This window comes from Tupaia chinensis, unplaced genomic scaffold, assembly GCF_000334495.1.
Source record: "Tupaia chinensis unplaced genomic scaffold, TupChi_1.0 Scaffold000426_1, whole genome shotgun sequence".
In the NCBI taxonomy this organism is placed as follows: domain Eukaryota; kingdom Metazoa; phylum Chordata; class Mammalia; order Scandentia; family Tupaiidae; genus Tupaia; species Tupaia belangeri.
Genome location: NW_006159931.1, coordinates 2,600,911 through 2,624,013, shown reverse-complemented (window position 1 = coordinate 2,624,013; position 23,103 = coordinate 2,600,911). Strand labels below are relative to the sequence as shown.

The 23,103-nt window shown below is 44.3% G+C and overlaps 1 long non-coding RNA gene and 1 pseudogene across 1 annotated transcript in view; one reads left to right on the top strand and one right to left on the bottom strand.

The window, feature by feature from the left end:
* The window catches only part of LOC102470185 (uncharacterized), a 66,550-nt gene extending 63,204 nt beyond the window's left edge, over positions 1-3,346 (bottom strand). The window contains exon 1 of the long non-coding RNA XR_001370823.1: positions 3,247-3,346. This is a non-coding gene — a long non-coding RNA (uncharacterized LOC102470185). The remainder of the gene's footprint in view (positions 1-3,246) is intronic.
* An 11,741-nt stretch (positions 3,347-15,087) lies between these two features.
* Positions 15,088-15,390, top strand: LOC102469756 (ATP synthase subunit f, mitochondrial pseudogene; annotated as a pseudogene).
* Positions 15,391-23,103: the final 7,713 nt, after the last annotated feature.

Here is a 23,103-nt window from a genome sequence, read left to right as displayed (position 1 = left end):
GCACTTAAGTTCCTTGGAAGTCTGGCCCTACTCTGCTTCCTCCAAATGCACAGTGACGCTAGCCTATTTACTCTCCTTAAATGGCCCTAGACTTCCCATCTCCATGTCTCTGTTCACACCTTTTCCTCTGTCATCCTTCAGCATCTGATTTCAACATCACCTCTTCTGAGAAGCCTCCCAGAATGCCCCGAATGGAATAGGCTGTTCCTTTGTTACTTTGTTCAGATAACAGTTACAGCACTAAAGACATCACTTCGTGGTCAGTTATGTATCTGCATGTGTGTCTGTTTCTGCCCCCCACCCCAGGATTATAACTTTCCGGGAGGTCTTGGATATAGCAGGTATTCGACAAATTGTTACTGCATCGATTCATTACTAAAGTTAGTAATACCTCTGCAACTTGTGTACATTACCTCTTTTTTGTTTTATGTTGCTCTCTTTTTATCCTGTTGTCCTCATTCATGACAAAGAACATGCATGCTCATGAAAGAGAGAGAAAAGAATAAGAAGTACCCTCGAGAAGGTCTGATCGTGCCACGATCTCCTTCCTCCAGTCCTCCAGCTCATTAGATCCTGGGTTGGGCGTGTTCAGTGTATTTCAGGTTGCCTAGGCCCAGGATTCTAGTCACAGTCGCCATGTGGCCTCCAGCACCATAGCTCTGCACACCATGTCCTGCATCACCCCAGATGGACCCCATTATCTCTTTTCATGGCCACAGTAACCTCGTAAAATAATAAGTACTTTTCTTCCTTGTCAGCTAACGGTCAGACAGGCTAAGATCCATGGCTAAATAAATGGCAGAGCTCAGGGTAGAAATCCTGCCCCACTTGTTGGATCACACATACTGGCTTAGGTTAAGCAAAAGCGTCATAAAGAAATAAAAACTGCAAATTACAAAAGAATTCCAAACATTGCTCCAAGTAACAAGAAGAAGTTGAAAGGCACTCTAATGGCTCAACCAAACGTGTCCTAAAAATGAACCAACACACAAGCAAACTCTGACATGAGTTGTTTTTCTGTAGTAATGTTCTTTGACACAGGAGGAGCAAAGTGGGATGCATAACTCTTATTGTGTTAGGAGAAAGGTCACCGTCTTGTCAACTGGAGAGATATGTACAACTGTCTCATAAGAGGAGGGACAACCAACTCTCCCAGTTTGCGCAGGACAGAAGTTGTCGGATACAGGGCTTTCCGTGATAAAATAGAAGGCCCAGGCAAACCAGAACAAGTCGGTCACCTACATAGAGGGCTCTTTGTCATTTCTGGGAAAGATTAATGTCACCTTCAAAAGTGTGCTTTAGAATTCTTCCCTTAATATTGTCTTCTAAGTCAGTTACTGATTTGGCAAGAAAAATAGCCTTGTTATTTTAGCAATGCCTTGTTTTTGAACAAAATGGCATTACCTCAATAAAATCTAAAAGCCTTTCACATCTTTTCAAAAACTTATATCCCCTTCAAAGGAAAAGATCTTCTCACCAAGAAGAATACCTGAAAAAATGTGCTAAGAAAACCTGGAAGGCAGTTCCCAAAAGGATGTCTCAAAATGTTTGGCATGTCCCTAAGGATGCCAAAGTGGCTCTTGTGAATAGACTATTCACTTGAATGCCTGTTTCTAGAATATTATTTATCAAAATTAAAAAAAAATTAGTATTAACTTATAAATAGTTAGTAGGTATTAAAACACTTTCAAGTTGCATTACCATTAAAGCAACGAGGGAAGAGGGCAGGCTGCCAGAGGCTCAGCCATTTGCTGGTGTCCAAATGTGGTTTTAATATGCACATGCATATTCTTTTCTTCCACCATTAAGAAAGATCAGAGCTCCAGTCAGAGGCATCCACAGAAAGGAAAAGCTATGCCCAAATTCATTAGTCATGACTGGTTATCTGACCACAGACAAAACCAGTTGTTTGCTTGTTTTCTTATGAGGAAATGGATCTTGATTAAAGCCAGAGTCACTGGTAATGAAAATGTGTGAGGCATTTGCATTTCTAGGGCATGCCTCAGTTTCACAGATCTTGTATTTCAAAGCAGGAACTCTGATTGGGGCAACACTTTCAAGTCCTGAAACCTGTAATTAATGCCAGAGATCTTCAATGAATGGCTGTCTTTCATTATACGAACATAAAGGAGCCTTGGAGCACTTGAATACTAACTTATCTTCTAGATGCCACAGAAGCCTCTGTTTATGTTCCGTTGTAAAGAACACATGCAGTAATAGCAAGCCCAATAAATAAATAAAGAATGTGAAGAAAGCTGCCATCGTGAGCCCCCCAAATAGACAAACTCTTGTGATTCGCCTTCCGATTCTAAGAAGAGTTATTGAGTGCTTACTGTCCCAGGCATGATTCTCAGAACTTCGTACTTCATTACTCTCCAAATCAACTCAATGAAATAGAGTATTAGATTTTTGCCATCGGGCACATGCACTTGCCAGAGGAGACAGAGAGATGGAGAGAGAGAAAGTGAGAAATCACCTCTCCAGCGGTCTGGTCACACTGCAATCCCTTCTCTTCCATTCTCTTTTCGGGATTTTGGGCATTCATACACATACATGTGTGGTGTGTTTCTCAAGCCACTGGACCCAGGACCCAAACAGCAGAGTTGGCCACATGGGGTCCAGCACTTTATCCATCATAGCATCTACCGAACCATAGATTCATATTTTTAATAATGACTTTTTAAAAATTTGCTATAGGGTATGTGTGCTTTCCTGAGAGAGAGCAAGCGAGTGAGAAATCCCTTCAGGAGGGATGACCACCCTGAAGTCTCTTCTCCATTCATCTCTTGGGATTTGGGGCATGCTCCCACACGTGCCTGGCATGTTTTCAAGCCACTTTGTCTAGGACTTAAACAGCAAAGTTGGCCACGTCGGACCCAGCGCCTCAAGCACCATACCACCTAGCTGGCCCCTTAATCCTGATTTTTACAGAGAAGAAAACGGAGGCGCAGAGGAATTAGGTAACATATTCAAGGTCATTCCCTTTGAGCAGTAAATGAATTCAGGCCAGGGAGCCTGACTGCAAAGTCCATGGGCTCAACACTGTACTTAAAGGCCCTGGTCTCGCACTGAGAGTCTGCCCTTCTCCTCCAGGATCGTGCCCAGCCCTCCACTCCAGCCATCACCACCTCCTCCCTCTGCACCAGTTACTCCTCAAGCTCTCCCTCTTCGTCCATCTTCCTGATGTCTCAATGCTCCTTCAACTCAATGCAGCCCCAAGTGTTTGTGTCATCCTTGCCTTCGGACCTGCTAGTCCTTTCTGTCCCGTGCCTCAGCTGCTGTAGTTGATAACACTCTTCTGCACCTCAAAACCAGCAGGGGCTGTGCTGCATTCTTCCATTCCATGAATTCTCTCTGCACTGTGACATCACTCCTGCCCCCCACCCCACCCTACTCAGCAGTCCTCTTACATAACTACGGCAATGACCTCCCAGGAAGTCATTCCCGTCCCCCTGTGTGGCTGCCAACTCAGTCTCTATCCCTTCACTCAGATCATCTTTCCAAAGGGGAATGCTGGTGGACGGGAGCCACAGTCCTGTGATTCACAGGGCACAGGACTCCAGCACTAAGGCCTTCCCAACGGCCTTGAGCCGATCATTCTCCACAGTCACTCTACACGGAGTCCGGTGTAAGTCCAAAAACCACACAGCTAGCGCAATCCCACATTCCTTCCACCAAAATATATGCTGCCTCCCATTCAGGAAATCTCTCTTCTCCTTATATAAGGAGTTAAGGAGAAACTCCTCACTCTGACACCCAAGGCCCACCCAAGCATGGCCCCAACCAACCTTCCAGATGCCATCCTCCACACAGCCCCTGTTAGTGTCCTTACCACATTCTAAGTAAAGAGAAGATGTGGAGACAGGGAAGGTGGGGGGGTCAATAAGACTTCGGCCATAAGGTGGTTGGATGTTCTGGACTAAAATTCAGTATTGTCTTCCCATTGAAGACATACATCTTCATGATTATTCTGACTCTATAAGAAGACTAAGAAAATAGATGTTACAGATGTTTCTCATTTCTCTTGCCCCCCCCCCCTAATCAGGCCATGAAATGAGACATCCATCACATCTTTTTTTTTTTCTTTTTGCTATAGGGCGTGTGTGCTCACCAGACAGACAGAGAGAGAGACAAAGAGACAGAAAGCAAGAAATCACCACACCGCAATCCCTTCTCCTCCATTCTCCTCTTGGGATCTTGGTAATGCACACACATACATGCGCCCGCTGTGAGTTTAAGTCCCCGGGTCCAGGACTCGAACTGCAGTTGACTACATGCGAGTCCAGCCACATAGCCATTACACCAACTGCTGGTCCCCATCACATCTTTATTACAAGAAAATGTATGACAGTTCTTTTAAAGGGGCCCCACAATGGGCAGACTTCCTGCCCGTGCACAAAGTTAGACCCAAGAACTTCTGAGTCCCAGAACTAATGTATATTCCCTCTAAGGTTAAGGGGAGGGAAGACTGGGGGGTTGCTGGGGCCAAGGGCCTGGTGAACAAAGCTGTAGGCTCCATGGTGTGGACTGCTTGGCAAAGTTATGTTTCTTCTTCATTATAGTGAAAAACTCATTAAGATTTTCCAATTTTAAATAAAGAATCTGGAAAAAATATTTTCCAGTTTTATAATAGACTTTATTTCTTCACAGCAGCTGAAGGTCCACAGCAACACTGAGCAGGAAGTGTAGCGATTTCCTGTATCCTCCCTTCCCCTACACAGCTAGCTGCCTCCATCAGCAACATCCCACACGGAGTTGTGCATCTGTCATAATTAATGACACATTATTGTACCCAAAGTCCACTGCCATTACTTTTCGAAATGGGTATAAATGCCTCTAAATTCTGTATTCCTAGAATGTACATTTCACATGTTAAATGAGGCCATACTTCTTTCCATGCTTAGCCACAGCAAGTTTATTATCGATTCTATTAATAAACCAAGCGGCCCTACTGCTAGGTAATTACCACTTTCCTTTCTAAGTGCCACAAACCATCTGCTTAGTAATCCTTTCCAGAGTTTGGCTAGGTTACTTGGCAAAATTTTCTCCACGTCTGTGTTTTGCATCATTGATAATAATAATAGCCAGTTTTAATGAGGACTTGTTATGTGCCCTGTGCAGACATCATCCCATTTAATTCCATAACAATCCAAAGAGGGCTATTTTCCCATCACACAGTTAAAGAAACAGAGACTGAAAGAGACCAGGCAACTTGTCTGAAGTGCTCCAACTGTTAAATATTGAAGCCAGGGGACCAGCAGGTGGCATGGTGGTTAAGGCGCTGGACACTCCCACATGGCTGACCAGGGTTCGAGTCCTGAATCTGGTGGCTTGCTTTCTCACTTCCTCTCTCTCTCACTCTCACCCTCTGTCTCTCTCTGGTCAAATTAGAAAGCACAAATAAGCAACTATTCAGTAAATAAATATAAATAAAAATGAAATACATTATGTTCCATAATTGTACAAGACCTATTTCTGAGCCCCTATATTTATGTCTTTTCTTCTCCTTCTTTTTTCCTTTTTTCTTGAACAGAAATAGGAGCCATCAGAATAAGCTGAGCCAAGTCAGTGGAAACAGAGATAAGAGAATAAACTCTGGAAAGAAAAAGGTCAAGACTTGAAATCCAGCTCTGCCACTCAGTAGCTGAGTGACCAGAGGCAGCCACGTCATCTCTCCCACACCAAGTCTTCTTGTCTGTTGCTCATTTCATGGGCTTGCTGGGATGATTAAATTAAAAAAGAATAGGGAGAGAGGCTGAGAGGGAAAGCCCCTTAGGAAATAGGCAAGCTGGTCCCAAGGCAAGGTGGAAGAGAAGCCAGTTTAGAGACTCATTAAGAGCCAAGATGAGAGCAACTACTTGTGATCTACACTCATGTCCCCTCCTGGGACTGTCAGACGACAACTCTGCAATACCCCACCCAACAAACTCCACCCCACCCAGACTTCATGAAATACCTGGGCCTGCTTTTGCAGGAGTTTTGTTTCCGACATTCAAATGTCAATTAATGTTCAGCTAAGGAAATACAACCAAGTCCTTCCTGCCCCAGATCCACAGTCAACCCCAAATCACCCTGGGCTATCCAAGCTCACATACAGCCCACTCCAGCATCATCAAATGCAGAACAACTTGAGGAGCTGAGGAGCTCTAACCCTGGGTGTGTATGTGTGTGTGTGTGTGTGACTTCAAATCTAATCAAATTTGTGTTTGATCATTCAACGACTATCCACATTTCCATATACAGAATGGTGTTGGGCTAGGGTACAAAGATGCCATGGCACATGCTGGTTCTGTTTCCTGGAATGTCCTAGACTCCCACCACGATTGCCATTTCCTCATCTGCCTGTTCCCCTTTCATCTGGCTCTTTAGAGAAAAGCGGTTGAGGACTGTCCCTGTAGTCTAGTGTTAAGGAAACTAGATTCCACATGGCCATCCACTGTTCAAATCTCAGTATTGACCACTTGAAAAACATGCTGGGTGCATGTGTGTGCATGCCCCAAATCCCAATAAAAGAGAGAAACAAAGGAGAGAGGATTGCAGAGTGACCATGCTCCATTGAAGGGGTTCTCTCTCTCTCTCTCTTTCTCTCTCCCCTCCCCTTCTCTTTTAAGAGTACAAACCTTCTGAAAAAAAATTTTTTTAAAGAGAGAGTGAGAAAGAGAAATGGTTGAGAAACACTGATTTAGTCAGTTGAAGACTTTGGCAGAAGGCGGGGATAGAAGCCATTGAAAAAGAAAGCCCTTTCTCCCCCTGCCTCTGTGTTGGGCAACATCTCTCTCTGCCTTGAATCTAGCAACCACCAACTTATGCTGCTGCTAACCCAGCTCTTGAGATCCACAGACTGTTTCCGCATTTGTCTCTTTGGACTAGGGGTGAGAGCAGCATCTGCTGCTGTTAATCCCATTAGGCTTCTTAGATCTCCCATCATTTATAGAATCATTCCTGTTATTAAATTCCCTCTATTAATAATGGGAGAAAAATGGGGCCACTCTCTTTGGCTTCGTGGGCTATGTACTTTATATTAGTGTGGAAAACATTTTTCAAATTTAATTAAAATATTTTAAAACTTCCAGAAGGAATGGTGGTTCATATTTTAAGTTAAAATAATAGTAGTTGGCCCATAACAAAAGAAGCAGAAGGCAAGATGGAGTGAAGACAAAGAATAAGACGCTTTTACTGAGGGCAGAGGACATGTCTTACTTTCCTGCGTCCTGGAGCCCAGGCAGTGTCTCTGGGGTATAGTGGATCCTTGTTAATATTTGGCAGATAAGATGAGGTGGCCCAAGGGGTTTGGTAACACAGACTAGTCACTGCCCAGAACCAACAAGCCTACTAGGGACACCTTCAGGCCACAGACCATTTGAAATGCTCTAGAGGCTTTCCAATTAGTCAGCCCAGTAGACAAACTGGGTCACACATGAGTCTGGCTCCTTTTCCTCCCATCTAAGCCTTTCTGCATGAAGGAGCCAAAATTGTTTAAGAAATTTGAGGGGTATATTTTAGTTTAAGACAATGCTAAGAGGTTCTCTTTTTCCTTAAAAAATAGTAAGTTTGTTTCTTCCATTAGCAAGAGACACAGAGAGAAAGAGATAGACGGAGAGACAGCACCCCCAACAAGGTCTTGGCACCACCATCAACCTCCAGCCAGGCCAGTCATGGATCAGGGGCAGCACCTGCCCAGCATGCTCAGGGAGTCTCTAGATGTGCACCTGGAACCTTCCCATGGGGATCAGCCTTGGAGAGCACTATTTTATCACTCATCACCTTCCAGTCTTCCTTCTCCTCTCTGAAGTTTGTCCTTGATTGATGAACTTATCCCATCCTCTTAGGGTTAAAAAAAAAAAGAGAGAGAGATAAGGGAGTCTTTCTAAAGCCTACTCTTATTCCTACACTGAGTGACATGGAGCAGTTCAACTCCATCCTCTTCCTTAGCCACCTTTACTCTAGTTAATAAATGTAAACATTTTTAATGATATTTTAAAATTCAAATCAACATACTGATTTTCCCAATAGGCTGTAGGAACTTTGTGAGAAGAAACTATTCCCTAATCATTTTTATATCCCCATACTGTCTACTGTTACCTATAACAGGTACTTCATCATTCATTCAACAAACCTGGACCAAAGAAGGAAACAGTAAGCCAGGTATCCACAGTGCCTGTGGGTGCATGTTGGGTGACCAGGAGGTCAGCAATGGCAAAGACCACAAGAATATGGGGAAATGGTATAAAGAAGAGGGGAAGGGCCCCAATGACACCCATAACCCCGGTGGGAAGCATGGAGAATATCACCTGCCCTGAGCTGTGTTTTAAGAGGCAAAGAAAGAAGCCCCCTCCTCTCTAAAGAGCTGCAGAAGAAAGAAGGTACTCAAGCCAGAGGCTGGGAAACCAGCCTTGATATTCCTTCTTATCCACTTGGTGAGGAGGTAGAGAGTTGAGGGAAGAGTGTCAACAACTGGGGAGTCCAGGGGACATCATGGGAAGTGTTAGGCACTGAGCCAGCAGTAGTTATGAGAAGGTCAGGAAAAAGCTCTTTTCCAATTGATAAAGGGAGTCTCTTTTCCAGCTTTACAACCAAAGCCAACACATACTGTTTGGAAGAATGATATTAATAAATAAGTGATGTAGTTCAGAGGGGTGGATCCTAGGTCACCGGGTACCCTGTTCCCTTCTCAAACTGACCATTCCCATGAACACCAGGATGTGGTTCCCTTCCCTACTCCTGGAAGGCAGAACTCTGTGTGGTGCCCCACCCCCCCAGTCACAGGGCATCAACACTCCCTAGAAACGTAATAATATCTCATGCAGACACAGAAACTGAGCGTGCCTTCCTTCTCTGTAGGGTAAGCTATGAATTTCCCTCTGAGGAAATGCACAATTACCAAGTGAGCACCAATAACCAAGAGCAGTAAACAATGAAGGTGGGTATTTACATAGCTTTGTCAGACATCAAGACAAGTTAATGTTTCCATTTACTTCTGGGTTTAACTGCCCATCCCCAGCTTCCTGTCCTACCTTAGCGGGGGATTTTCACTGTATCTAAATCCTTTTTACATCCACCATCCCTATTCCAAGTCAGAGACCATAGTCACACCCATGTCCTCACAGCTCTACCATGTGTGCCATAAGCATGATGCAGCCCTTCCCTGGCCAAGCCTTGGCAAAGAAGGAACACACAAGTACCCTCCCTCCCCCAAAATAATTCATTCCCAGGCTGCAAGATGGGTGCTGAGTTTCTCATTTTATTAGCACAACCCAGGTGTCTTCTTTGTTGCCTGGCAGTTGGTGAAAGCAAGACTGTTAGCCATGGTTTACAATCTTCTGAGAAGCTTTTAAAAGAACTGGGGTTGTAGTCATCTTGCTGTCTGCACCCAACACTCAAAGTTCCACTGTCACTGTTCTGCAGGTTAAGGTGAACTGAATGACATAAGCTACTCAGGGTGCTCACAGGAGTCAGGAAGAGCAAGAACAGGCAGGCCTGTCTTCCTCACTGCAAGCACACCCAGACTGTGGAATAGGTGAACTTGAGTTCAAATCCTGTGTGAATTATGAGCAATGACTTCATCCTGCTGAGCTTGTGTTCCAGCTTCTAAAGTGGCCATCTTAACTATACTCACCTACTCACTATTCAAGTTGTAGGAATGCCACTGCTAATGCAAAATAAGTTTCAGACATCAAGGGAGAGTTGCTCAATAAATGTTAGTCTCCATCTTTTTCCCAGTGAGGTTTGTATTTATGGTGATTTCAAATATAGCTGATGAAATTGCAGGTGTGAACTGGGAGTAGGTTTAATGTGAACCACAGCACCCCTGTATACATAAGAAACAGGGAAAGATTTTTTTTTAAACAGCTCTCCAGGGGCCAGTTGGTGGCACGGTGGTAGGGGCAGCAAGATGCCACATATTGGACCACACAGTTCAAGTCCTGGACCTGGTGACTTGGAAAACACAGTGGGAGTGCGTGCATACATGCCCACAATTTCAAAAGGAGAATGGAGGAGGAGGGATTATGGTGTGAACATCTCTCCTGAGAGGTGCTTTCTCACTTTCTCTCTCTCTAGTAAGCACGCACACCCTATAGCAAAATTTTAAAATGAAGTTAAAAAAAAAAAATAACCCAGTTCTCAAAGCTTTCTAGGGCCCGTTATCAGGCAAACAAGGCCCTTCAAGATCTACCCTGGCCTCTTAGGACTCAAAACCTTGCTTTCCCTCCCATACAGTAGCCCGGTCTTCCTACAGGTTGATGCCCTTTCAGAGCTCCAAGCCTTTAGAAATGCTGTTTCCTCTACCTAAAAAGCCCTGCTTCCTCTTCTTCACCTGGACATCCCCAACTCACTCCTGAGAACTAAGCTCCAGGAAGCCCTCCTAGCCCCTCCAAGGCTAGGCTGTGTGTTCCTACTTGGTGTTTACCCCTGCCCAGACTCTCAGCACACAGGGTTAACTGTTAGCTTGTGCATCCATCTCCCCATCAGATCAGAAGCCCTGGAGCCAAAGGCTGGACTTCATTCATATACTAACATTTCTAGCATCTGGCACACAGAGATACATGTTAGGTGTTTTGTTTTGTTATTTTAAAATTTTTATTTACTTTATTCTAAAGAGACAGACATCCTTAACAGAGTCTCATTCCTGTGACCCCTTCCTAGCTCCTCAGGATCTTGGACACACCCACCCAGCATGTTTTCAGGTCAAGTGAGACCTGAACTTGCAGCTGGCCATGCGGCTTCCGGAACTGTAGTTCAGTACATTACCGTCTGCACCACCAAGGCTGAGCTCCAGTGCATGTCTGGTTCATTCAGTGAGCAGTCACTGAGCACCTGCTGTGAAAAGACTGGCACACAGATATCATGGCCAACAAAAGTCAGACTCCCTGTCAGCACGAAGCACATGTCAGGAGACAGAGGACAACAATTGGGCCAAATAAGTACATACAAGTCAAGTTATAAGAAGTACCAAGAATGAAAGCTAAAGCAGGGTAACAGGGATGGGGAAGGTGCTAGAGAGCAGGCTGCTATTTTGTGCAGAACGAAAAGGGAAGATGGAAAGATGATGTGCGGACATTTGAGCATGGCCCTGAAGGAAGTTGAGGATGGGCTGTATGGACATCTGACAGAGAAACAGCCTCCTAAGATTCAGATACACACAGATGGACAGCTGTCACCTATCCCTGTGACTCTTAAGGAAGCCTCCTCACTGCTTTATGCCTTAGTTTCCCAGGCTGATAAAGGGGAATAGGAGTAGTACGCATTTCATAGAATTAGTGAGAGGTCTGACTTTTATAATTGTGGTAAAATACACATAATAGTTGTCATCTAAACCACTTTCAACTGTACAGTTCAATGGTATTAAGTGCATCCCATGGTTGTGTGATCACACCACCGGCCATCTCCAGAACTCTTTTCATCTTGAAAAAGTGAAATTTCATGGAACAAAATTCTCCATTGCTCCCTTCTAGCGGCTGGCAATCACCTTTCTACTTTCTGTTTCTATGAATTTGACTACTCTAGGTACCTTTTATAAGTGGAATCATGCAGGATCTGTTTTTTGGTCACTGACTTTTTTCATTTAACATAATGTCTTCAAGGTTCATTCATATTGTAGTATGTCAGAAAGTGCATTCTTTTTAAAGCCAAATAATATTCCATTGTATTTAGGTATGTACCCCTTCTGTTTATCCATTTATGGGTCAATAGATATTGGGGTCACTTTCACCTTTTAGCTATTGTGAATCATTCTGCTATGAGCCTGAGTGTGCAAACCTCTCTGTTTTCAGTTCTTTGGAGTATGTACTTGGAAGTGGAATTGCTGGATCGTGTGGTAATTATATGTTTAATTTTTTGAGGAACCACCATTCCATTTTCCATAGTAGTGGCACCATGTTACACGTCCACCAACAGTGTGTAAAGATTCCTATTCATTCACTCTCTTACTGGCAAACTATTTTCTTCCCTTCTTCCTCACTTTTCTTCCCTTCTTCCTTACTCTTTTCCTCCCTGCCTTCCTTCCTCCTATAATAGCCATCCTAATGGGTATGTAAGAGAGCTTTTGATGAGTTAACACCTGGTTTCTACTAAGTGCTCAATAAATGTTTGCTGAGATTACCTGGGTTTTGACATCTGTGACTCTTCCCCTCCCATTTGGCCTTACCAATGGATCAATGTTTCTTGAAGAAAGGCCAAATCATAGCTCTCTGTCCTCTTATTCAAGCTCCCTTAGTATGGAAGGCACATGCCCGATCTCTGCCTAATCAAATCCTTCCTGTTCCCCTATTTACCTCAGGCTGCTTCATTTTCATGTGAGGCCTGGCCTGACCTCAAATTGACCTCCCCAATCACTTCTTCTCCATTATGTTTTTTCCTCCACTATACAGAGTATGGTCTGGACTGAGTTACCCTGTTTGTTTATTTGTTCTCCTGTTTGTTTCCTTTACTTCTTTTCCTCAGTTGACTTTCCTCCTGTAAATGCCAAGGAATCCCTACAGAGGGGCTCAGTATTTGAATAAGTGAGTTTCTCTCCTTCCCCAGACAGAATAATCTTCCCTGTAGTACATGATTTGTATCTTGTCTGTAATGCATCCCAAGTTACCACATATTGCATTTTTTTAATGCCAGAGGGCATATGCACATAGTAGAGATAGAGAGAGCCCTCCCACTGAGCCTTCTCAGACCACAATCCTCTTTCCTCCATTCCTCCTTCCCCTTCAGGTTCCTACGCACACGCATCTGGCACGTTTCTCAAGTCATTGGGGCCGGGATTTGAACCATGGTCAGCCATGTGAGATCTAGCTTCCTCTATACCGGGCTTAACCACTACACTAGGGCTGGTCCTGCAGTTGTTTTTGCACATTAATTTTCATACTAAATTCTTTTCCCCCTGAGAGCAGAGATCATATTTGCAACCTCGAGGACATCCAGGACAGTGCCTGGTACACAGGAGGTGCTCAGTGAAGGACTCTTGCTGCTCCCACTAATGATGATGATGATGGCAACAAGCGAGCAGCAATCCTCCTGTTTGAAGCTCCCCACAAGAGGACAGGAGGGACCAATATAGACACTAGTGCCAAATCAGCCCACCTAAAAGATTCTCAACCCACATTTCCTCTCATAATTAATTGAAAAGCTGAGCCAGGATGGACATTAAAGCAACTGGGGCACTGGGCTGGCCTCGTGCTGGCCTGGTGTCTTGGCACCTTCAGAACTACTCCCGCCATCCAAGCAGTGCCTGGGACACCAAACTTGCTGCTGTCACCGACCAGCAGCCAGTTTAGCTGCCTGTTGGCTCTCCACCGAGAACTAACAGCCTTATGCTACCAAGAGGGGTGGGATAGGGACAATGGCAAACTGTGAACAAGCAGATACACGCCCACAGGAAGAGAAACAAAAACAAATTCACAGACATTTTTTCAGGCAAGGCAGACAGATAACTTCCAGACACATCAAGGAGGGAATAGCAATCTAAAAATAAGTCCAGGAGAAGAGCAAGGAGGAACTGGAAGAGAGACTAGAGTGAAGATCAAAATAGAAAGGGAATTCTAGTGCAGCCAACTTAGCTGCTAGGACCCATGCTTGTGTTTAGGTGCCAAGGGAGCAACATAAAGGAACCCCAAATCCACCTGGCCAATCACAATGAGAGCTGTTACTTACTGTCCCCCTTGCACCCACTCTGTGGCCAGAGTCAAGCAAGTCCCAGAACAAGGTGGACTCAGAGACATGCCAAACATCCACACAGATCTTAAAGTTTTCATGTTGCAATGCATTCTCAATGTGTTCCCCAATGTCCCATTACCATGGCAACCAAGCTTCTGGCAAAAGAAAGAGGGTAGCAGGGGACAACTCCACTTCACCCAGGGTCCTTGTGCAGAGCTAGCTAAAGGTGCATATTGCCATCAATGGTTCTGCACTGCATCAGGAAGAGCCCTAAGCCCCTAAACATTTATACCAAGTGGAGCCAGCTTTTTATCAGTGGAGTTCTAGAAAGAACAATAGTAGGTCTCTGGTCAAATTAAAATAAATAAAATTTAAAAAAAAAAAAAAAGGGTAAACTGTAGAAGCTATGTGAATGCATGTATGTATATATAATGATAAAAAGTTTATAATTAAGATGTAGGTATAATGCATGAAAATAAAATGTATATTATATATGATGCATAAACGTTTTTAGTTTAATTTTATTTTGAAAAATGTATTATCATTATTGTTACTGTTTTTTTTTTTTTTTTTTGGAGAGGTTTTTGCTATAGGGCACATGCACTCGCCAGAAAGACAGAGAGAGACAGAGGGACAGAAAGCGAGAAATCACCCCCCAGGGGGGATGGCCATGCTGCAATCCCTTCTTCTCCATTCTCCTCTCAGGATCTTGGGCATACACACACACGTGCCCGGCATGAGTTTAAGCCACTGAGTCCGGGACTCAAACCACGGTCAACCACACGGGAGTCTGGAGACATAGCCAACTGCTGGTCCCATCATTATTATTTTTAATGTGCTATACAGCACATGAACTCACCAGAGAGAGAGAAAGAGAGATATAGGGAAAGTGATGAGGCAAACTGCCAGATCTGGGACTTGAACCACAGTTAGCCATGTGGAAATCCAGTGCCTAAACAACCACGCCACCTGCTGGCCCTTCATTTTATTTTTAATTGCCAGAGTGTCTGTGCATTTGCCAAAGAAAGATGAAGAGACAGAGTGAGAGAGGGAGAAAGCACTCCCAATGGGACATGATCATGCTGCAATCCCTTCTCCATTCCTCCATTGTGTTGGGATTTGGGTCATGCATACACACATGTCCCAGCATGTTTTCAAGCTGCAAAGACTGGTATTCAAGCTGTGGTCAGTCACATAGGATCTGGTTCCCTTAACCACTAGGCTATGAGGCTAACCCATCTTTTTCTATTTTAAATCCACAAATATTTATGGAGTACACTGTGATGTTTCAATATATGCATATTTTGTGGAATGATCAAATCAGGCTAATTAGCATATCCATCACCTTAAATGTTCATTATTTCTTTGTTGTGGAAACATTCAAGATTCTCTTTTAACTTTCTTTTAAGAATTATTTATTATAGCGGACACCAGGACTCCAAGATGGTGTCAGTCGTACCAGTAAGGGAAAAGAAACTCGTGGATGTCAAACTCGGGGAGCTGCCAAGCTAGATACTGACAAGCTGGATACTGATGCAGGATTTTACTCCTAAAGGCATTGCTGGAGCATTTCAGAGAGGTTACTACTGGTATTACAAGTACGGCAACGTGAAGAAAGGGGGTGTTGCTGGGGTTTCTGTGGTGCTGGCCGCTTATGTACTCTTCAGCTACTGCCTTTCCTATAAGGAACTCAAACACGAGCGGCGACGTAAATACCACTGAAGAGGGCCAGCATGGAGGTCAGACACCGAACCAGACCTTCACCTCCTTGGCTTGGCACCCCTCCAAAGGATCTTGTTGAGTACTTTCATATCCCAGTCGAGAATTCACATCCAATAAAAGATGACTGGTATGTGAAAAAAAATAAATAAATATTTATTATTATTATTATTTTTAAATTTGCTATGGGCACATGCATGAGAGAGAGAAAAAGAGGTAAGGGGAGGAAGCAAGCCGCCAGATCTAGGACTTGAATCACGGTCAGCCATATGGGACTCCAGCACCTTAACCATGCCACCTACTGACCCTCATAAACTATTTTTAAATACACATTACTATTAACTATACTCACAGTAATGTACAACAGAACGTCAGAATTTATTCCTCCTGGGACCAGCAGATGGTATAATGGTTACATCACTGGACTCCCTCATAGACTTGAACCTTGGTTCAAGTCCCAGACCCAGCAGCTTAAAACTCATGCCAGGCACATGTGAATGCATGCTCAAAATCCCAAGAAGAGAATGGAGGAGAAGGGACTGTGGTGTGGCCATCTCCCTGGGGGGTGATTTATTGATTTCAGTTTCTCTATCTCTCTGGTGAGTGCATACACATTATAGCAAAAAATCTCTCCAAAAAAATGTATTCCTTCTAATCGTAACTTCCTAACCATTTAACACTATCTCCCCTTTCCCACTCCAACTCCCACATTCAGCCTCTGGACACCCCAGGCACTTGCATGTTTAGCATGTTTCAGGCCATCCAGGCCAGGGACTGGAACTAGTCACCACATGGGATTCATCTTTCCTTTAAAAAGTAGCACATTCCTACTGCTCCCTGGAGCCAGACCACTTTGTGATATATTTTGAAATCTCATAATATGATGCTTTCGGCTTCAGTCTTTTTATGTGATCACTGGAGGGAGACAGAGACTGAGTGTGAAAATGAGAGTGCACCCCCTAGGGGAGATGGTTGCAATCTCTACTCCTGTATTCTCCTCTTGGGATTTGGGGCACACATACACATGTATCTGGTATGTTTTTTAAGCCGCCAGGTCCAGGACTTGAACCACACAATCAGTCATGTGGGATTCACTGCCTCAACCTCCACCTCACCAGCTGGTCAAGCTTTTTTTTTTTTATGGTCAAGATTTTTTCGCCTATTTGGGGATCTTCTGTGGTTCTGTGTGATTTTTAAGGATCATTTTTTCTATTTTATGAAGAATGACATTGAAACCTTGATAGAAATTGCATCAAATCTGCAGCTTCCTTTGCGTAGTATGGACATATTAACAATATTAATTCTATTCCATTAGCATGGGATATCTTTCCATTTGTGTGTGTCACCGTAGTTTCTTTTGTCAATGTTCTATAGTTTTCGATGTTCAGATTGTTCACTTTCTTGGTTTTCTTCTAAGCTTTTGTTTTGTATTGTTTTGATGCTATCCAGACAGTTTATTTTTAGTGTATAAAACATTTCACTATGATCATATGGCTCTTATCCTTAGTTCTGTTAATATATTGAATCACATTTATTGATTTGTGTGTGTTGAACCTATCTTATGTCCCAGGGATAAATATCATTTGATTATAGCAAATAGTTCTTTTAACATACTATCCAATAGTATTAATAATATTTTATTGAAGATTTTTGCATCTATGTGTGATACTGACGTGTAGTTTTTGTTTTTTATTATAGCGCCTTGGTCTGATCTTGGCAGCAGGGTAATGCTGGACCTGAGAAATAGTTTGGAAGTAGTATATCATGTTCAGTATTTTAGAAGAGACTGGCAGAGATTAGTATCATTTCTTTAGACATTTGGTAGAATTCAGCTGTGAATCATATCATTCTGTGCTTTTCTTCGATGGGAGAACTTTAATTACTGATTGAATCTTACTCATTCTTGGCCTGTCCACATGTCCAAGTTCTTTATGATTTAGTCTTGGCAGGTTGTTATATTTCCAGTCCTTTCTTTTAGCTTGTCCAATTTGTTGGCATATAATCATCCATAGTAGTCTCTTGTGATCTTTTGTATTTCTGTGTCATCAATGGTAATATCCCCTCTTTTATTTCTGATTTTATTTATTCACTTACTTCATGAGAGACATAGAAGTATCCTCAAGGGGATTCCAAACTATGATCCAACACCCCAGGCCTTCTCAGCCAGCTAGGATCATGGGTACATGTGTGCATGCACAGCATGTACACATTGAACTGGGAACTGAATCCTGACCTCCATATGGCTTCCAGCTTTGCAGAGCATTGTGCTACCACTGCACCACTGCAGTGAAGCCCATTACTGATTTTTTTTTTTGACTTGAGTTTTCTCTGTCTCTTAGTCTAGCTAAGAGTGGTTGATTTTGTCTAGTTTTACAAATAATCAACTCTTAGTTCTGTTGATTCTTTCTATTGTTTTATAGTCTCCTACTTATTTATTTCTGCTATGATCTTTGTTATTTCTTTTCTTTTCTTTTTTTTTCTTTTTTTTTTTCTTTTGAGAGGTTTTTGCTATAGGGCATATGCACTCGCCAGAAAGAGAGACAGACAGAGAGACAGAACGCGAGAAATCACCCCCCGGGGGGATGGCCATGCTGCAATCCCTTTTCCTCCATTCTCCTCTTGGGATCTTGGGCACACATGCACATGCACCCAGTGTGAGTTTAATCCATTGGGTCTGGGACTTGAACCACGGTCAACTACATGGGAGTCCAGCGACATAGCCATTACGCTAACTGGTCCCGATCTTTGTTATTTCTTTCCCTCTGCTAACTCTTGGCTGTTTGTTCTTCTTTCTCTGATTCCTTGAGGTACAATGTTAAGTTGTTTATTTGAATCTTTCTTCTTTTCTGATGTAGGCATTTATTACTATAAACTTCCCTGTTAGATATGCCATAGTACATGAACTGTAAAAAACATATTCAATAATATAATTTTCATGGAGACAATATTTGTACTAATAATATAAAAACATGCCTGGGAATAATAACCAATTTCAGAGGGAGAGAAGAAAGGGAATGAATTCAAAAAGGAACCATAGGGAACTTTAATTGTGTCTAACACTGTTGCTTTTTAAATATGAAGAAAATATGTCAACATGTTAAAATTTCATAAACCTGACACAAGGGTGCTCATTATTTTAGTTGCCCTGCTTTTCTGCTTGCTAAAATTGTGCATACATTTTCAAGGTCTTTAATATTTCATAAATTTCAATCTGGGACTCTTCGGCTCAATATTTTAAATCACCCTTTAACTAACTGTGCTTGCTTTTTCCTAAACACTCCCAGCCTCTCTAAACTCCTGCCTTCCCAGCTCCATTAGAGGTATTCCCGGATCTGGCCCCTCTTCCCAAGAATACTGAAGAACCCACCCAGGCGCCATTGAACGTTCACTTCCGTTTGCTTTAAGAAGCATCTGACATATGACCTCTCCAAGAACCCTTGACCTTAATCAAGGCTTCTACTTAATCACTGGAGAGGCTTCAAGTTCTGTCAGTGGGCCAGGGAAAACACTGTTTCCTCACCAGGTCACAGGTCACTTAGTCACAGGTACCAGGAAGCCTGAGGACACTTGCCTAGAATCAAAGACTTTCCAGGTAACTGTCACTGAGCCACCCTTATAAGACCTGAGACACTCTGTCCCTCGGCTGGTTTCCTCAAGCCTTCACCTTATCCACACCCTCAGGAGGTTCTAGGTGTTGCTCTGCCAAGGGTAAAGCTTTCAAGAATTGCACAGAAGGGATGGAGAGCAATTGCTCCAGTAATTCACTGAAATTCACACTGAAAAGGCATTTAAGGATAAAAACATATGCCATACATGGGAACAATCATTATTTACAATAAAAAAATTAAACAAGAAAAGGCATATAAGAAAATATCTAATCAGTCTGGATTTCAGTCCCAACAAGAAAAAAACAAAATCATCTTTCCTTTTTCTGAACCCCCAACAGCCAAACCCACACCCACATCCTGTTCTCTGCCTCTTCCAATCCACTCTAAAAACAAAAAATGAGAACTCAACAACTCCATGTGGAATTTAAGGAAGAACAGTTGGAGAGCTGGTAGTGCAGACAGGTAGCCAAGTCCGTGTGGGTCTTATTACCTTTCAGCCTGGGTCTCCAGGTACCATTCCATGAAGGCCCCTCATGAGAGTTCCCACCACCATCCACCAAGCTCTCACACTGGACATCAACATAAGCTGCTCTCATGCTGGCCAGACACAGTAGTCCAGGCAAAGAACACGCCCCAGTGGAGCTTATACTCCAGTGGGGAAGATGGACAATCTACAAGCAAACAATTGCATCACATCATTGCAGGGGAAATAGATGCTAGGTGATGAGCCGAGTGGGAGAATGGAAGAGAGAGCACAGTGTGGGGCGGACTGGAGGGGCAGTGCTAATGTAAAGGGTCAGGAGGCCTCCCTGGGAGGGCAGTTAGGAGCAGAGTGGAGGAGACATCTGAATTCTGGGAAGGAGCCAGGCATGGAGACATCTGGGAGAAAGTGGTCCCAGAAGAGGTACTCGACAAGATGTGATGGGAGATGCAGGTGGTGAGGCAAAGAGGCTAATGTTGTCATAGTACCAAGAGTGATATCTTTGCTGTCATTTTACGGAAGAAGATATTGAGGGCCTAAGACGTCATGGAGCTCACCGAGACTCCACAGTCAGTATGTTCCAGTTAAGCAATGTTGTCTGTCTCTGAAGCTACATCTTGTGTAATTCCCTACTGTCTCCCAGCCCTAGGACACACACAAGTCCAAGACCCTTGCACACAGAACTGGCCAGCTCCAGGTCGGCCACCAGAATGCTCTCATCTTAGGAAACTCATTTAGTGTCTGCAACACCCCCAAGGGGTCTGGGAAATCATGTCATAGTTAACCATTTTAATAAATATGTCTGCAGCAAGTCATGAATCTTCATACTTGGTTGTCTAAATAGGGAACTATCAATACTCTCAGTTCAGGTGAGGTTTTGCCATCAAATTCAGGTCACCTTTTGATGCCAATTTAGTCACCAAAACAAATAACTGTCAATTTTATGAGCCATTCAGAACCTCATGGATTTCCATGGAAAGCACCTGAGGCACCCATTGTGAATTCTCAAAATCACAGCTCGCTTGAGACTGGAGTGAGGAAAACCAACTGGAAACTAGATGACCCACATTCACTCCATGGAATGCACAGGTGCAAACTTCCTCTTTGGCCATGGAGCAACTACAGCTTCAGGGCTGCTGGCCACATGCAGTCGGGGTGATGCCCACATCCACCAGCAGATGAGAAAATGCACAGTGGAAGCACAGCTTACAAAAGATGCTCCAAAACAGGTTTTTCTTTCAGCTCTTTTTCCTGTGCCCTTGCCAAACCTGGGTTGGGTTTGAAAATGTGAGCAGAGGCAGAAAAGTTATAGGTGGGAGAGAAAAAAAGGCATCTTAATATAAACTTAAAATAATAATAATGCCTGAGTCTTGGTCCTCCTGCTGAGCCTTCCTGAGAATGGCATACCCAGGTGGAAGACCTTTCACTCAGCCTTGACTCCTTACTTCTCTGTTCAGCCCCTGGGAAGGGCCAGAACCTAAGTCTAGGGGCCTGACAGAAGAGCCAGGCTAGGGGAACACATTGCTTTCTTTTGCCTTCAGACTGGGAAAAGGTATTAGCCACTGTTCCCACCCAGGGTCAGGTTGAAACTCAACAGTCCGAGTCTCAACTTTTGACCTCATCAGCTTGAAGCTTCTCTGAATTTGAATGGCAATAGAGGTAAGAAAAAATTACCTTGGGAATCTGGGAAAATAGCCATTCATTCATTCATGCTACAAAGGTTTACTGAGCACCTCCTATGCGCCCGGAGTTTCAGATTCATCAATGATGAAAACAACAGAAATCTCTGTTCTCAAAGATTATGGACAGGGGACACAAAGTTGAATTCAAAAGAGCATCACATGCCAAGGTGAGGTAGTACAGAGTAAGGGAGAGCTGTAGCAAGAGGGAGGGAGCCATCCTCACACTCGGAGGGGGAGTTCTGGGGAGAGGGCACAGTCAGCTCCAATGGGAATGCAGAGAGCCTGGATAAGTGACTGAAGAGGAGGAAGAGGTAAGGGGTGGGGAGAGACTGAGGTAGGCGAAGCAAATTGTTTAGGGGCTGGGAGGCTGTTTCGAGGATTCTGTTTTTCACTCTGAGAGGGAAAAGGAGTCATTAAGAGGGTTCTGAGCCAAAACCATCTCAGAGTTTGGGACATTGGCTAGCATCTTCAGTGTCTGGGGTCATCCCTCTTGGAGAATCCAAGCTGAACTATAAGCTTATAAATGAGGAGGTCTACTATGACCCATGTATTGAGGCTGGATTAGGTGGTCTGGAGAAGACTGAAAGCCAGGAAAACCCTTGTGGAAGCTGCTGGCAGTTCGGGCCTGCGGTGGTCAGAGGTGGCAGTGTGTAAGGGGAAGGATCTGGAATGCAGCAAATATGTCATGAGAGAACAGGAACAAAGGTGAACCCTAAGCTTCCTGCTCTGGGCATCTAAACTGTGGTGCATATTAATAAAATGCCAGGAAATTAATAAATTACCACGAAGATTCTTTAGATGACCCAACTTCCAACATGGTGCCAAAGGTCAGCCTGCCTCTTACATATATGCAGTGTTGAAGAGTTCAGGGCCTGGGTTCAAGTTTGGGCTTTGTTGTTTTCTTTTTTTTTTTTTTCCTTTAAGCATATATCTTTCTTAATTGTGGTAAGGTATGACTGAACCTCAAAACATTTCGTGGAAAAATGGAATTAATATACTAGTTTATTTTGGCACAAGAACAATTTGAAATCCATGCATAGTTTCTTCATAACACGTTTCCCATGAACTCCAGAGACCTCTCGCGTATTTAAATCTGCCGTGTTAGCCACTGTTCGGCACACAATTAGTGGCCCTAATTACACACACATGTGGCACTGACTTCAGTAAGCCCCAGTGCGCTGGTCCGTGACACGGAGGTAGGAATGGTACCGAGAGGACTCAGGGTAATCCAGCAGAGTACTCGGTGCCCGCGTGTAGCCGACCCTCCACACACAGCGGCTCTGCGGCCAGTCATGGCCTGTCCCCTGCCCTGTGTCTCCACGGCGCTGCCACCTCCTCCACCTCCAATCCGCCCTCCGCTGCGTCCCCACACTTGCCTCCCCGGAGGGCAGATGAGGCCCAGTCCAGTCTCTGGCTCTGCATCCCTCCGACTCCTCATCCTCGGGAGAGGACAGGGCTCGCTCACTCGAGCTGCTCCGCCTCCGCCCGGAAGGAGCTGCTCCACCGTCGCCCGGAAGGAGCTTCTCCACCGTCACCCGGAAGGAGCTGCTTGTCTGTCTCCTGGAAAGACCTTCTCCACCGTCACCCGGAAGGAGCTTCTCCACAGTCACCCGGAAGGAGCTGCTCGGTCATCGCCCGGAAGGAGCTGCTCGATCGTTGCCCGGGAGGAGCTGCTCGATCGTCGCCTGGAAGGAGCTGCCCGTTAGTCACCCAGAAAGAGCTTCTCCACCATCGCTTGGAAGGAGCTTCTCCACCGTCACCCGGAAGGAGCTGCTCGTTCGTCACCCGGAAAGATCCTCTCCACCGTCGCCTGGAAGGAGCTGCTCCAGCGTCATGCGGGAGGAGCTCCTCAACCCCACCATTACCCGGAAGGAGCGGCTCCACCATCATCCAGGAGGGACGTCAAAGCACACGTTGCCAGGCCCACACCCAGTCTCTGGTATAACAGCTATGGGCTGACCTGCAAGTG